General features: G+C 34.5%; 1 protein-coding gene across 1 annotated transcript in view; it reads right to left on the reverse strand.

Annotated features, from left to right (window-relative positions):
• LOC106090527 (pancreatic lipase-related protein 2) overlaps positions 1–12,255 on the reverse strand; it is a 37,105-nt gene that overhangs the window by 12,380 nt on the left and 12,470 nt on the right. The gene's annotated exons all lie outside the window — the stretch shown is intronic.

Genomic DNA, 12,255 nt, shown 5'->3' on the forward strand with positions numbered 1-12,255 from the left:
CCCACACCACTCATATCAGATTATGGCTGTTTTGTGGTGTCTAGCTAAAAACTGTAACAGTTTAAAACTAGGCCTTAACATTCCATATTTAATACTCAAGTTTAATATAGCACAGTGGGGTGTTTTATTTATTATGGTACTGTGTAAGCGGTGTTAACTTTGGATAGAAAAATACTATTGGTTTGCCCAAAAAGTAATTGCGGATTTTTTAAAAGAAAGTAAATGCATTTTTAATAAAACTTAGAATGAACTTTAAACAAATATCCTTTTTTTACACTTTTTTTCTAAAGCAAGTTTAAAGTAACAGCTGATAACTGACAGAAGAAAGAATGCAATTACAGAGTCACAAGCTGTGAAAAAATTTGTCAACGCCGACTATATGAAAAATCCGCAATTACTTTTTGGGCAACTTAATACTTTGACTGACTATCTAGAACAATACAGTCTTCAAACTGCTTCCATTTTATACCCTCCAATATAAGATGGAGCAACACTTCAATATTCGTTTTTTCCTTAGAATATCTCCAAAAAATTGGAAATCGGAACACAAACGAAGTTTTGGCTGCCCAAAAAAATTTCAAAAATACCCAGGTGATCAACTTTAGGGGCCTGCCAAATGGTGCCCGGACAAACTAGGGCCTTGAGATTTTGCCCTCGATCTCTCCAACACATCAGCTCTAACTATTCTATATTTCTCCCCTATTCCCACGATATTTTCTCCCACTGTGCGTCTATCCGTTTGATTGTCCGTCTGTTTTAATCGCGCTACAACTTTCAAACATTGAGATATTGAGCTGAAATTTGGCATAGATCAGTATTGGAAAGGATTGCAGATTCAACTGGATCAGTACCAAAAAAAAGTTTAGGATCTTCTAATTCAGTGTATTAAATATAAAAATCAAGTTGTGTTTGTTTGAAGGTTTGTTTGTGTGTTCCTTATAGACTAGGAAATGGCTGAACCGATTTTCTTGAAATTTTCACAGTTGGTGCATAATAATCCCGTGGTGGAAATAGGGTACTACAGTTTTGAAATCTGAAGGAAAGGCGGACCCTCCCCCTTACCTTAGTTTTCAGAAACGCCAGATCTCGGAGACGGATGGTGCAATTTAAGCGAAATTGTGTGCTCTCATATAGTACCCCAACAAAAAAAATTTGGTATCCAAATTGCGGATAGGGTACCTAGGGGGCTGCCCCACCCTAAAACCTACCAAACATATATTTAGACCAATCACGACAATGTGGGACTCAAATGAAAGGTATTTACGATAAGAAAACATATCTGATATCCAATTGTCGGATCAAGTGCTAGGGGGGCCACCCCAACCCCCAAAACACCCCTAAACCTAACATATCTACCGACAATGGCAATATGGGACTCAAATGAAAGATATTTGCGAATAGAATACGAATCTCATATCTAAATGGGGGACCACGTTTCTGGGGGTTCACCCCTTCCCCAAAACACCTCGCAAACAAGACTTATTTACTGACCATGAAAATATGGGACTTAAATAAAAGGTATTTGAGTGTAGAATTCGAATCTGATATTCAAATATGGGACCAAGTGTTTGGGGGGCCGTCTCTTCCCAAAAACATCCCCCAAAGGGGCCAAATTTACTACCATAGCAATATTGGGCTCAAATAAAAGGTCTTTGGGAGTAAAGCTTGAATCAATGCAAATTTTGCCCATGAACATACCACTAAGGAACAGGGGCAAACTTCTCACATATCAATGAGTGCAGTCCTATTCAAGTTTTTAAGCTCAATGATAAGGGGCCTCCTTTTCATAGCGGAGTAAAAACGGCATGCCGCAGTGCGACACCTCTTTGGAGAGAAGTTTTGTATGGCATAGTTCCTCACAAATGTTACCAGCATTAGGAGGGGAAAACCACAGCTGAAAATTATTTCTGGTCTCGCCAGGATTCGAACCCAGGTGTTCAGCGTCATAGGCGGACATGCTAACCTCTGCGCTACGGTGGCCTCCAAAGTACGAATCTGATATCAATATTCGGGAAAAGTGTCTATGGGGTTACCCCACCCCCACAAAACCACCCAAGTAGGAAGTACTTTCTGACTATTGCAATATGAGGCTCAAATAAGAGGGTTTTAAGAGTAGAACACGAATCCGATATATATTTTCAAGGCCAACTCCCCCAAAATACCCCCCAAGCCTGTCATGTTTGCCTACTATGGAAATATGGGGCTCAAATTAAGGGTATTTGGGAGTAGACTACGTATCGGATATCAACATTAGGGACCAACGGTCTAGGGGACATCCCACCACCATAACAACCCCCAAATAGGATGTATTTGCTCACCAAGACAATTTGGATCTTAAAGAGAGTGGAACTAAATATTTATAGTTTTTAGGGAAAATACTACAAACCGGACATATTTGCTGACTTTTGCAATAAGGTGTTTAAATGAGATTAGAAAACGAATTTGATATTCAATTTTGAGGCAAATGGCAATATGAGGTTCAAATAAATGATATATAATACAATGACTTAAAAAAAAAAACAAGTAAGAGCGTGCAAAGTTCGGCAGGGCCGAATCTTAGAATTGCGCCCTCTAGAGGCTAGAGAAGTCAAGTCTCGGATCGGATTATAGGGCAGCTATATTAGGTTATAGACAGATTTGAACCATACTTACCACAGTTGTTGGAAGTCATAACTAAATACTTCGTGCAAAATTTCAGCCAAATGTGATAAGAATTGCGCCCTCTAGCGGCTCAAGAAGTCAAGATCTAAGATCGGTTTATATGGCAGCTGTATCAGGTTATGAACCGATTAAGACCATACTAAACACATTTTTTGGAAGTCATAACAAAACACCTTATGCCAAGTTTTAGCCAAATCGGATAAGAATTGCGCCCTCTAGGGGCTCAAGAAATCAAGAACCATGATCGGCTTAAACGGCGGCCATATAAAAACATTTATCGAAATGGCCCATTTACAATACCAACCGCCCTACATTGATAAGAAGTACTAGTGCAAAATTTCAAGTGCCTAGCTTTACTCCTTCAAGAGTTAGAGTGCTTTCATCAGACGTACGGAGGGACATGGCTAGATCAACTTAATATGTCATGACGATCAAGAATATTTACTTTTATTGGGGCCTTAGAGGAATATTTCGAGGTGTTACAAACGGAATGACGAAATTAGTATACCCCCACCCTAAGGTGTAGGATATTAAAATGTGTTAAAAAAATTTTTATGGTAAAATATAAATTATCCCATACCGGAAAAAAATGTATATTCATCTAACAAATGATTTCTAACCAATTTATGCGCCACATAGCTTCTTAAATTTAAACTAGGAATTAATTCAAAATTCAAAGTTTCAAATTTATTCCCTTATTTTTCTATTCCTAGCCATTGTGCATTTCATTACTTTGAGCTTCTTAATAAAACTCTTAGCTATTTATTTTATAGCCTTCATGATCGTTTTGGCCAACTCACTTATTGACCACCAAGTTATTATTTGTAGATAGATGAAGATACAACAATAGTGGAAAATTAGACCATAATAATGCATCTCACGTTCATTTGTGCAACATTTGCAGGCATTTATACGACTACAATAGATGTGAGCGTAAGACCACTATGGGACGATGATGATGAGTTTTATTCGCCATATTATGGGGCCCCCACTGGTTGCACCTTCATCCATGCGTCCATCCGTTATGCTGTTTAGTATTACAGCATTTTGCTTTCTTCACCATTTTTTTGGTGAATTCCTAGGCGGCAAATGCAAACGAGAAATAGGAAGTTAATTTTCATTGCGTTGTTGTTTCATGATTAGATAATCGTGGAAGTTCAAGTTGCCCCGGCCAACAATAAATTCCAGGTTGCAAATGTTGTGTTCAGGCCAGTTGTACAAAACGAGTTGAAAAGACACACAAACAATCAGCATCCGTTTGTGGCATGCAACAATTTTATCACTGTCTATGGAGTTTTTTTTTTGTCTTTGTTTGCTAAAAACTCAGAGGGGCTATGTTACAATGCAAAATATAGAAAAATGTTTTAGTGTCATTGTGTTAAGAGTGTTTTTCTCAGACCATGATTTCACCATATTTGCATGTACCAATAAATATGGTGAAAAAAGCATTGGTCTACAGCAAACCGTGAACAGAACTGTAGTATATAGTAAATCGCGAATTTAAAAAAATAAAATATAACAAAAAAAATTAATATAATAAAAGAAAACAAAAATTGAATATAGTAAAGAAAAATTAAATATAATAATATAATATATAATAAAATAAAAATAAATAAATGAAAAAAAAGTAAAATAATACAAAATAGAATAAAATAATTTAATATAGAGTAGAATAAAATAAAAACAAATAAAAAGGCATAAGTTCGGCCGGCCCGAACTTTGGATACACACCACCGCCGGTAGATATGTAAACAACCTTTCGTCATAATCCGGTGAAAAATGCTTAACTTATGCACCCATAGCAGCTATATCCATATATAATCCGATTTGGAAAAAATTCGAAATGGCCTCATAAATACAAGTCACTGCTCAATTTTGGTTTTATATTGGTCTTTTTGGCAGCTATATCCAAATATCGACCGATCTGAACCCTGTAGGGCACGAATGTCAAAAAGCCTTACATAAGTCATTGCGTCAAATTTCGGCGAAATCAGATAATAAATGGGCCTTTTGTGAGGCCAAGAAATTCAATCGGTCTATATGGCAGCTATATCCAAATCTGAACCGATCAGGGCCATCATCAAGAAGGATATCGAGAGACCTAACATAACTCACTTTCTTAAATTTTAGCGAAAACGGACAAAAAATGCGCATTTATGGGTCCAAAACCCAAAGATGGGACTACAAACTGAAAACGGATTTCGAAGGGCCTAACACAACTAACTGTCAAAATTTCAGTTAAATCGAACAATAAATGCTCCCTTTATGGGCCCAAGACCTTAAATCGATAGATCGGTCTATATGGCAACTATATCCAAATCTAGACCGATCGGTGTCAAATTGAAGAAGGATGTCAAGTGGCCTAACACAAATCATTGTCTCAAATTTCAGCAAAATCGTATAATAAATGAGGCTTTTATGCGCCAAAGACCTTAAATCGGCAGATCGGTCTATATGGGGGCTATTTCGGCCGGGCCTAATCTTGGGAATCCAACTTCATGGATTCTGCTAAAAATGTATACAAAATAAATTTAGTTGAAGGGCATGCTAAATTTCAGCCAAATCGAACAAATATTGCGGCTTGTAAGGTCTCAAGAAGTCAAATCGGGAGATCAGTTTATATGGGAGCTATATTAGGGTATAGACCGATTTGGACAGCACTTGGCACAGTTATTGGAAGACATAGCAGAACACTACACGCACAAATTCAGCCAAATCAGACAAAAAATATCGGCTTCCAGGGGCTCAAGAAGTAAAATCGGGAGATCGGTTTATATGGGAGCTATATCAGGTTCTTGATCGCTTCGGACTGTACTTGGCATAGTTGTTGGAAGTCATAACAGAACAAATTCAGCCAAATCAGGCAAAAATTGCGGTTTCCAGCGGCTCAAGAAATCAAATCGGGAGATCGGTTTATATGGGAGCTGTATCTAAATCTGAACCGATATGGCGTGCCGCAGTGCGACACCTATTTCGAGAGAAGTTTTACATGGCATAGAATCTCACAAATGTTGCCAGCATTAGGAGGGGAAAACCACCGTTGAACATTTTTTTCTGATGGTCTCGCCAGGATTCGAACCCAGGAGTTCATCGTCATAGGCGGACACACTAAACTCTGCGCTACGGTGGCCTCGGTACTTAGAGGGGCCTATATCACCATATTAACCGATTCGGATAAAACTTTATTTTGATGTTGTAAGTAATAAAATAGGGTCTTGGGCTACATTTAAGCCAAATCGGGTGAACATTTTGGCTTCTAAGCGCTGAAGAAGTCGAATCCTGGGATCGGTTTATATGGGGGTTATATCTGTTTATAGACCGACTCGGAACATACTTGCCATGGATATTGAAAGTCATAATTCAAGTCTTTGTTCCATATTTCAGCCAAATCGAATACAAATTGAGGCTTCTAAGGGCTCAAGCAGTCAAATGCGGGGATCAGTTTATATGGGGGCTATATCTGTTTATAAACTGATTCGGATCATACTTGGATATTGTAAATCATAACTTTAGTCCTTATATCAAGTCTAAGCCAATTCGGATGAAAAATGAGGCATCTATGTGCTCAAGAAATCCAATCTGAGCCGATATGGCCCACTCACAATCCCCAACGACTTACATGAATAAGAAGTATTTGTGCTAATTTTCAAGCGGGTTTTCGATCACCATTGTGATTTCTACAGACAGACGGACCCGACTACATAGACTCAGAATGTCGAGACGATCCAGAATGTATATACTTTATGGGATTTTAGATGAAAACTTCGAGGTGTTACAAGCGGAATGACTAGATTAGTATGCACCCATCCTATAGTGGTGGGTATAAAACTAATAAAACACAAGTAAAAGCGTGCAAAGTTCTGCCGGGCCGAAACTTATGTACCCTCCATCACGGATCACATTTGTCAAGTTCTTTGAATTACTTCTTGAAATATATATGACCGATAAGGTTCTTACTTCTGTTATGACTCTCAACAACTGCGCCACTGTCTAATTCAGTCTATAACTATATGTAGCGGAATCCATGGTGGTGAGTTCCCAATATTCGACCAGCCAAACTTAGCACGCTTTTACTTGTTTTATTTTATATTATTATATTTTATTTTATTTTTTTTTTATTTTTATTCTTATTTTATTTTATTTTTTTTTTTCATTTTATTTTATTTTATTTTATTTTATTTTATTTTATTTTATTTTATTTTATTTTATTTTATTTTATTTTATTTTATTTTATTTTATTTTATTTTATTTTATTTTATTTTATTTTATTTTATTTTATTTTATTTTATTTTATTTTATTTTTATTTTATTTTATTTTTTTTTTTATTCTTATTTTATTTTATTTTATTTTGTTTTATTTTATTTTATTTTATTTTATTTTATTTTATTTTATTTTATTTTATTTTATTTTTATTTTATTTTATTTTTTTTTTTATTCTTATTTTATTTTATTTTGTTTTATTTTATTTTATTTTATTTTATTTTATTTTATTTTATTTTATTTTATTTTATTTTATTTTATTTTTATTTTTATTCTTATTTTATTTTGTTTTATTTTATTTTCTTTTATTTTATTTTATTTTAGTTTATTTTATTTTATTTTATTTTATTTTATTTTATTTTATTTTATTTTATTTTATTTTATTTTATTTTATTTTATTTTATTTTATTTTATTTTTATTCTTATTTTATTTTATTTTATTTTATTTTATTTTATTTTATTTTATTTTATTTTATTTTATTTAATATTATTTTATTTAATTTTATTTTATTTTATTTTATTTTATTTTATTTTATTTTATTTTATTTTATTTTATTTTATTTTATTTTATTTTATTTTATTTTATTTTATTTTATTTTTTTTTATTTTATTTTATTTTATTTTATTTTATTTTATTTTATTTTATTTTATTTGCATTAGTTTATTTAATTTTTTTTTTTTATTTTAGTTAACCCTTTCAATTTGCCAAGACTGCAAAAAAGGCAGAGAAATTCGTCAGACAGGTTTTATGCTCTACTTATAGATTCATTATTTTATGCAATATGTAAATCAACAACAAACAAAAACGAAACGGCTACTTTATGAAAAATTCAAATAAGAATCACTGACCACTGCTCAAGTATTAATTATAAAATTTGTCAAAAAATTTCACACTTGACTAGGCCTCGATGTTTTGCAGAAACAAAACCGGTATTTACACTAGACAGGCCTGCATTAAAACGAGAAATCACCATACAATAGTAATGGTCATACCATGAAATGTGATGAAAATGACAAAAAGAAATAAACGTATAAAGTATGCGTCTTAAGTCTTTCGTTTCTATCAATCAAAGTACTCAGGTATGACATTATGAGGGAATCTCTGAATGAAATTTATTTTATTTTCCTTTGTTTTTTACAAACAAACAATAGATATTACAACTCCATTAAATATCTGGTATTGTATCTCTTTCATAATATTTATTATCAAAATTTTGAGTATACGAATGTGAATGGGAAATACCCATCTCTATATGAACAACAAAATATTGATGAATGGCTTAAAGTTTTCCACTCCACCAAGAAGCTGAGTCAACTTATTTGTGGTAAATTTTTATGACAAACCAAAACGATTTGGTTCAATAAACTATAACAATTGATGGTTGTAACGTAAACAAAAAGAAAGAAAAACAATAAAATACAAAAAATCTATGCCACTATTATGCACGTCTAACAATATTTCTACTGTTCGGTTGGGTAAAGGCCATCCCCAAAACCACAATCATTGAAACTGAAGAGGCTTTTTCTATGCGCAATGTTAGCAGTATTTGGGTTTTTAGTGATTTGTCGGTTGTTGTTTGTTTTTCTTTAATTTTTTTGGTATTGCCAATAATAAGTAATAAATGTATGACATTTTGCCGTTTCTTTGAGCTTCTGTTTTTGGGGGTTTTAATGGCATACGTGCCATAGATAATGATCAGTGGTGGTTTGTAGTTTGTGGTTTATGCAAGTTGTCTAATTCGTGTATAAAGAAGCAACAGTTTGTGACAAACGCTTCCTTTTTCATTTTGAAATATGTTTGGCCTTCAAATTCCATTTATTGAATAAATTGTATTTTTTCATAAATTTTAATGGTTTTGCGCTCAGGTAATCATAATTTTAGCGAAATTCAATGAAATATTATGCTTTGCAGAATTCCAAATGGCTCATCAGTCTATAAAATGTGGTTTCCAGGCACGGGATAGCTGTGAGCACCACACAGGCTGAAACATTGAGGTCCGATTGTATGGTGTTCATTGCTGTTATGAGAAGCTTATTTGCGAGCTACCGGGAGCGTCCATAGGTTGCGGAATACTCCATATGGAGTAGCTGCAACGGCAGTGGCAGATAATCAGCGGTATCGAGCAGAAAGCGTCCGTAGGTTGCGGAATTCTTCGCAGGGAGTAGCTGCAACGGCAGTCACGACCAATCAGGGGTATCGCGCTGAGAGTCTCAGTGAGAGGCCGGGCGGCTCCAGCTCTTGCACAAATACTGAGTGCTCATGATGCTCGATGTGACAAGGCGAGTTACAAGGCGCTCAACCCAAACACTCTTCATATATGGTACAGGCATGTTTTTTTAGATCAAGCCTATTGAAATTGGAAAAAATCTGCTCGGACTCGGAATCTAGCTCCCATATAAAGGGTGATTTTTTAATAGCTATAGGAAAGTTTTTCAAAAAAACACATAAAATTAAGAAAAATGCAAAAAACTTTAGCTGATCGATAGTACGATCCGTATAACTTAATGTTTGAAAATTGTTTCATGCAAATGATGACCGTGACTGAGTCTCAAATGGTCCATCCGTTTAGTCCACTTTTGTCATACTCTTTCCACATTTCGGCCGGTATCTCTCAAATAAATGCTTCAATGGTATTTTCCAATGTGTCAATTGAAGCATGCTTGCCTATATAGCCATGAGCTTTAACATAGCACCACAAAAAATAGTCTAAGGGCGTTAAATCGTACGATCTAGGCGTCCAATTAACCGGTCTCGAACGTGAAATAAAATGTTCACCGAACTCGACTCTCATCGAGTCCATTGTTATGCTTGCTGTGTGTCATGTGGCACCATCTTGTTGAAACCTCATGTCATGCAAGTCAAGCTTTTGCAATTCACAGTTACGTTACGACTCGCATTGTCTTTGAAGAAGTACAGTCCAATGATGCCACCAGCCCATAAACCGCACCAAACTATGACTTTTTCTGAATGCATTGGTAATTCTTGCAACGCTTCTGGCTGATCTTCACTCCAAAATCGACAATTTTGCTTATTTACGTATCCATTGAGCCACAAATGAGCTTCGTCTATAAAACGAAAGAAGCTCGCGATGAACTTTCTTAAGAGAGCACACGTCTATATACAGTGGCACAGATACGTCTACATACTTTTTCATAAATAGCAGTTACGTAAACTGTAGCGTAGTGACGTATTTAGGATAAGATTTTACCTTAAAAATTTTATCTAATACTGGAAATCATGATAAACAATTTGAGCAACCATAGATATTTCGCAGAAAATCTTTTTCCTGTAAAAATTTTGTTTTGTGAAACGTGTTTTTGAGTAGGGTATGTAGACTTTTCTTTGCCACTGTATTTAAAAGAGTTGCGTGACTGACTGGCTGATCACCGCTCAACTCAAACGGCTAAGGCTAGAATCACAAAATTTTGCACCAATGTTGGTTTTGGGTCATAGGTGATATTCGTACGTATTAGGTACTAAAAAGTACGAAATGGTACATATTTGCCCAGCGCGAACGGAAATGGCTAGAATTATGTTCTTGGGCTCAAATTAAAGAGCGTCTCCAAAAACAAAGGTATGGTGACAAAAATTTTGAAAAATCGTACCGGAAGTGGGAGAAAAAGTACGTTTAGTACCCCAATTGGTACCATTTAGTACCTTTGTTGTAAATTGAACTAAAGCTCTGAATTTTAGAACTTTGGTACACTTAGGTGGCAAAAATAATTGTGTGACTATAAAGCCTTTTGAAAATTTGTACATTTAGGTACTAAAAAAGTAGCAAAAATTTACGAAATGGGTGAACTTTGTACAGGGCGGATGGATAGAGGTAGAATTTTAAAATTTGGTTTAAAAGACATCTGCCGCAAAAGGATGAGAGTGAATAGAAAAAATGGAAAAATAGTTCTGGTAACAGGATAAAACGTTCGTATAGTACCATTTAGTACTTTTATTACAGATGGCCAAATTTCAAACTAGAGGTACATGCATATGTAGGTACAACTAGGAAATATATGATGGGTGACTAAATGATCTATTCACCATTTGGTACCAAAATTGGTACCATTTAGGACTTTATTTATGGGTGGCTATGATCTTTTTACAAGTCGTACATTTTGGTACCAAAATCGGCACCATTTGGTACTTTCTGTGCAGATAGAGCTAGAGGACTGAAATTTTCGGGATGTAGGTAAAGCTTAGAAATATATGATGATCGACTAAATGATTTTTTCACAATTCTAACATTTTGGTACCGAAATTGGTACTATTTGGTACTTTCTCTTCAGACGGAGCTAGAGGTCCGAAATTTGGGATGTAGGTACAACTATGAAATAAATAATGGATGACTAAGTTAGCTATTCAAAATGCGTACCCTTTAGTACAAAAATTGGGACCATTTTGTTCTTTCTGTTCAGTACCATTTTGTACTTTCTGTATGTACATTCTATTCACCATTCGCACATTTTAATACTAAAATTGGTATCTTTTGGTTTTTTCTTCATAGATGGATCTTGAGGTCTAAAATTTAGCATGTAGGTACAACTAAGAAATATATGATAGGTGACTAAATGATCTATTAAAAATTCATACATGTTGGTACCAAAACTGGTACAATTTGATAGTTTCTTTGCAGATGGAGCTAGAGGTTTGAAGTTAAGCATGTTGATACAAGAAGGAAATATATAATGGGTGACTAAATGGTCCATTCAAAATGTGTACATTTTAGTACCAAAAGGTGCAAAATAGGTACTAAAATATACAAAATGGTACTTTCTTTCAAATCAAGCTAAATCGCTTAAAATTGAGATTTATTTATATGTTGATGGGCGACTTCATGATTTTTCCGATGTATTATTATTCTTGGCACTATTTGGTACTTTCTTTACAAAAGGTTTCGATTTCTGAAATTGTATACGCAATTGTTACAAATATTCATAATCTTATAAACTGAGTGACTACCTGGGCTTTTGGAAGTCCTACACTAAAAAGGGGGTAGCTAAGCGAACCACCGGGATGCTAATTTTCAATAATTTTCAAGCGTTGTTCGTTTGTAAGACAATGCATGGTTAAATTATAGACCAAACTGAGATGTTTGACAGTGAAACAAACAACCGAATCGTGCGTGAGCTGTTTTAACCAGTGTTGCCCAAGAGCTAATAGCTTAAAAATCATCCTTTATATGTTCGTTCGAATTTAACTAAAATTGCAATAACATCGTCATTTATTAACCGATTCACTCGAAATTTGGCAGGACGGATTTTTTTTGGCTCTCAATATTACTAATGAGGAATCGGTTCAGATTTAAATATAGTTTCCATATATATATCGTCCGATT

Source organism: Stomoxys calcitrans, chromosome 3 (assembly GCF_963082655.1).
Source record: "Stomoxys calcitrans chromosome 3, idStoCalc2.1, whole genome shotgun sequence".
NCBI lineage: Eukaryota > Metazoa > Arthropoda > Insecta > Diptera > Muscidae > Stomoxys > Stomoxys calcitrans.